Source organism: Schistocerca serialis, chromosome 2 (genome assembly GCF_023864345.2).
Source record: "Schistocerca serialis cubense isolate TAMUIC-IGC-003099 chromosome 2, iqSchSeri2.2, whole genome shotgun sequence".
Taxonomy (NCBI): Eukaryota; Metazoa; Arthropoda; class Insecta; order Orthoptera; family Acrididae; genus Schistocerca; species Schistocerca serialis.
Window position 1 is genome coordinate 768,613,074 of NC_064639.1, and position 5,778 is coordinate 768,618,851.

The window sequence follows — 5,778 nt, forward strand, 5'->3', positions numbered from 1 at the left end:
GTTTCGAAATGTGGTGCTACAGAAGAATGCTGAAGATAAGGTGGGTAGATCACGTAACTAATGAGGAGGTATTGAATAGGATTGGGGAGAAGAGAAGTTTGTGGCACAACTTGACTAGAAGAAGGGATCGGTTGGTAGGACATGTTTTGAGGCATCAAGGGATCACAAATTTAGCATTGGAGGGCAGCGTGGAGGGTAAAAATCGTAGAGGGAGACCAAGAGATCAGCACAGTAAGCAGATTCAGAAGGATGTAGGTTGCAATAGGTACTGGGAGATGAAGAAGCTTGCACAGGATAGAGTAGCATGGAGAGCTGCATCAAACCAGTCTCAGGACTGAAGACCACAACAACAACAACAACAACAATTATTAGACTGGTCAATGGAAATTTTCGAATTTTTGAATCTGTATTTAAATAGTGTTAATAAAGAAGTCAGTATTTTATAAAATAATTGTTAAAGAGCCCAGCAACCAACCGATCGACCGACAAATTGGACTGTGTTGGCTTTTTGACTGACCGACCAACGAACTTTCCCTGTCCGGATGTCGGACGGGTAAGTCCACACGATAGCCGACCTCCCCTCCCCCCCCCCCCCCCCCACCCATGACCACCCCCCCTCCTACTCCACATAACAAATTGTGCCGTGTGCGCTGTTTGCAACAACTGGCCGAGGTGGTCGAAACTTTAAGGAGAGTGTTTCTGAAGAAACTTAAAGATGGCGGATATTTGTGGGATACGCCGTGCGATGATTGTAGCAATATAGATGCAAGAAATAAAGCCCTTTTTTAACGGATACACAATGGTTTCGTGTGGCACATAGATTTAAAGTCCGTCAACGGTCTGTATTTCTGTTTTTAGTTCTTATTTCCGATTTATATCGGAAATGAAATCTGTAAACCAAAATATTGACACTCAATGGACGTTTATCCACAAAATATACTTGCATCATTGTTATAACTGTTAAGAAAGTTCAGTCTATATCTATGCTCGCTCCTATGAAGAGCAAAGTGTGAGATTTTTTTACAGTTATGACAGTTGCTAAATGCTTCATTACTTATGCGTTTGTTGTTGTATTTTTTACATGATGTGCACCACCACCTTGTGTAGTTTCTCTTCCTCGAATCTGAAATGAGTTTCCTAGACGTACAGGTCAAATTTTTGTGCTACCTACATAAATAAATTAAAAACATTTACAGAAACGTCTTCTGTGTTATTAATTTTCAGACACCATGATGTATTTCCTCAGTCAACTATCAGTCTCATTGCTGGTTTCATGAGGCATTTTAGTTAATAATTGTGGAGCTGCAACAGTACTCAGTTTGAGGTCCTCTTAACTTCTGCCAGTGGCTAGATATCGTAATGTAACAGCCTCTCCCCGTGGCTTACAACAGAACTAGGTGGCGCAGTGGTTAGCACACTGGACGACGGGGAAGAACAATGGTTCGAACCCGCGTCCTGCCATCCAGATTTAGCTTTCCCGTGATTTCTCTAAATCGCTCGAGGAAAATGCCCGGACGTTTCCTTCAAAATAAGCACAGCCGATTTCCTTCCCTCTCCTGGAGATAATCTGTGCTGGTGCTCCCTCTATAATAACCTCTATGGCGACGGGACGTTAAACCCACTGTTCGTTCCTTTCTTCCTTCGCAGCTTACAGCGTCCCGCATGACTATGTTCTTTCTTGTTAAGGACGGTTTGATGAGGTTCGGCGGCTGTATTCAGAGATACATACGTAAACCATCGGCTCCTTCCTTTCCTTACATTAGTCACGTCTTCGCGGATTTTCTTCGCCTTGTTATCTCTAAAAGAGACAGGGCACACCTCCGTTTTTGTTTCTGTATAAAGTGGGATCTCGTAGAAAAACTCAACGAATTTTAGATAAACAGATCACAACAGGGAGGCGCTATAATAGCCGAGAGTACAGTTGGTCGGGACGTGTGTGTGCTACCACGAAATTTGTTGGTTGGTTGGTTGGTTGGTCGGTCGGTCGGCACATGCGAGCCTATGTCTAGAGAGAGAGAGAGAGAGAGAGAGAGAGAGAGAGAGAGAGAGAGACACCTTAACAAGTACTGCTGGAAAGCTTAGTTTCTGTACAATGGGAAACACACAGCAGAGAACAGGTGGCGCCACATGCATCGACTGATCGCTTAAGAGCCCCACCAGCGATTCCTCAGTCAGCGCAGGTGTTTCCGTGCAGTTTCGTGTCATAGGCTCCCTTCAACGTGACGCATGGCAAGTATACCGAGTCTCGGTTGGTGTTGTCGCAAAAATTGTAGATCCATCCGTTACTTAATTTTGGGATCCCAGTAGCGACGTTATAGGCAAAGATTTCGGCTTCTTTCATTTAGATTTGGTTCAGTTTTGCGAGACGTTCTGTGATGCTGCAGATGTATACAGTGTTCCCTGTTTGAAATGGCATACATATTCCGCACTGCAATGTTTCATTTTAAATCGCCTAGCACGTAGTTAGACATTTCCAAGCTTATGATTCCGTGAAATGGAAGTGTTTCACCGGGCGCAGCGTATGCTTAGCCTTAGATGACTGTCGGAGCACTTGTTCAGCCTCTTTGTATTTACGTTCTTTTTCTCTGTGAAATGGAGTGCTAGAAGAGGAGAACTGCCGACGGTTTCTCGCTCTCACCTACAGTTTCAAAGTAGTCCCATCGTTTCCTGTAACGAGATATCGTAATGTTAGTTGCTGCTTGCAAAATCCAATAAAATACTAAATGCTATCCTGTTCAAAGTTGATAGTCTCGTATATAATAGTGTTTCTTTCTTGAGATTAAGGCAATTAACATTTGGTGAAAGCTCTCCATTAACTTCTGGTACTAGCGAGTAATCAGTTTTTTTGCCACCCTTCTTTGGTCAGTGACGTCACTCTCTGCACACTCCATGAGTATTGGTGACAAACTGAACTCTAAAGTACCCTGTGGTCGAAGTTTGGTTGGAAAATCACAATTTGATTTGGCAATGTCTACTAATTCCACGACTTTTATTTCAGATTGCATATGGTGCACATATTTTTACAACATCGTTGAAACGTTTTATCGTGGTACTTGTATTTTAAACTTTTGTCTTATGAGAACTAAAGAACTAGAACTTCGTACTTAAAAACCCCATATTCGTTTAACAGCTCAAATGCGCATGATAGTAAAGTCATAGTGGCCATTGTGGTTGTACTAATCCTGAGGAATAGTTCCTTTTGTGATAGCGGCGTTGGTCAAAGCGGACTGGTTGTGAAGCATTCTTCATTGCTTCCAGAGTGCTGCAAGCAGAACGTTTCTAATCTCCATACAGTATGGACGATAGTACTGGATCTTTTTAGTTCGACGGGTAGCTATCGTCACGCCAGTGATGTCCCGTGGGATTCAGTTCAAGGCTTTTGAATCCCTTAACGTAGCGAATACAATTTTCTTCGTACATGATGCAGTCGCGTTAGCTGTGAACACAATTGAATTAAAGTGATCAATGGTAAGATTCCAAGCAGTTAGTATAAAAATATGCACTTTTCTAAGATTGTTGCAAAGTGGCTACGGTCAGTTCGTCAGAGGTTAAAACTAGTGATCAACCAAAACTAGAACCTCACTTTGGCATCTCCTGATTTTAATTCTTCACAACGTACTCGAGTGAAGGCCAATGAAAGGAATACCTCGTGCGACACACACAGCGTGATTCTTCGTTTTGTACTACCTTCCGTTGCTCCATAAAGTAATGGCCTGTCACCCATGGCTATTCAAATAGTGCATCAGAGTTCGGCTAATGTTTAGGAGTGTTTTGATAGTTTGACATGAGTAGAAAGTCCGTGAATGAAAAAATGGTATTCTTCATAACGATTACACCATATATTATGCTGTGCTGCACACGATACACGTTTGCTGTTTGGTTAACGACACTGGTAACTATTTGGACCCTCGTTCGGAAGTATAGTGGTTCAAATCCCCGCCCAGTCATGCAGGTATAAATTTTCCGTCATTTCCTCAAATCGAATAAGATAAATGCTGGGATTTTACCTCGCTAAGGTTTGCGCTTGTCACCTGGCGATACCCCTTCCCTTTTCTTTCTGGTGAAATGCGGCAGTACTGAGATAAATTAAGTGAAAGCTTAATGAACATTCCAGCTGCTGATGCAGCTGTAAACATGAAGCCTATCCTCAGTTTTAGTAACAGTGTGGCATCCTTCGTCAGAGGGCTTAATTCTGTTTCCAATTACCAGGTGGTAGTAGTAGGAAAAAAAGAGGCTACTTTCATCTGATGTTTCGCGCCAGACACCTATGACTGATACTATGGTAGGTAGTAAGGTACCGTAAATTGTCTGAAATTTACATTCCTGTCTTGACAGTAGAATTAACATTTACTTAAGTGTGGTAGTATTCTATAAATGTACAGCCATATACTGCTAGCTACTTCATGCTACATGTTGGAGGCTACGTAGAGCTCTCCTTAATAGTCCCATCTTTCCTGTGCTAGCGGGGAACGGTAAGAAAGAGTGTACGATCTGTGTGAGCTCGAATTCAATTTTAATGGTATTCGTGAGGTACACGCATGTGGAATAGATATATCGGCTGACTCTTCAAGAACGTACTTGTTTGGTATTAAATAGTATACCACGCCGTAATATATAGCGCCTCTATTGTAACTTGTCACCGGAGTTGGCTGACGATCTCTTTGTCGCTACTCCGTTTACTAAACTCTGGTCTTGTCTCGATCCTGTTTATTTCCTATATCCTAACCGGCAAAGGGTCTGACGACCAATAACAAAATACCGGGCGAACGATGGTTCTGAAAGGTAACTCCTTCGTGTTTGGCTTCACCTTCCAATGGATTCGTACAATGAATGTCTCACACCTGCTTTCCCGATAATCAATTTTGTGATTACTGCCGAAAATTTTTTGATCATTTGACCTTACCGTTCGCTACAATTTACATACTCCTATGTTTCATGTATGTAACTGCATCCAGTGATAGTGAAACAATCAAGTAATCATGCAACGCTCTCCCCGCGCAGTGATGCTCAACACGTTACATTTTTTGAGTGGCGTGCAAATTTCTGCGTCAAACATCGATCCGCTAAATATTTTGCTGCATTTCGCTACAATTTTCTAGCGTTGCGGCTTCTACATAGCTCAGCCCCGAGCTTCCGGCGTTGTATAATAGATCATACTTAAAGGGTGACGCGGCACACATTGCCTATGGCCCTTTCAACTGGTCCGCTCTCTATTCCTGTAAAAAAAAAAAAAAAAAACAGATTGGATCCCTGACACTGTTACTCCAACTAAAGCGTAAAGTCATGTACTTAGAGCTGCGAGCATAAATTCTAATGTGTTCCACGAATACTGCTTAGTGCTTCGTGAGGGCTACTTCCGTACATTCTGGAACATGTTTCCATTTAGAGGGCGCAATAATCTGATCTAGCCTCTGCCGAGGAAATCTAAACCCTATAGCCTTCAATAGGGTTATATTACATGCTCAATGGAACGCGTTGAAACCTGTTAACAGCTCTGGTGCAAGCAGCAGTATCTACCACACACCACTAATCATTGTAACGTAAAAGTGCAATGGAAAGCCTTCGCATTCAGATTAGGTAAAACATTCGGTGCTATCATATTCCTGGTGGATAGTATATCGAAAGCACATTTTTGCACGTCTCATGGAAGCGTGACGTGGACATCTGGTGTCAGATAAAATTTCCACAAACAGACGAGTTACTAGAATGCCTGTACGAAGTGATTAAATTGGTAACTTGGTAGATTGTGTGAGAAGTTTCAAACCAGGCTGACGGTGA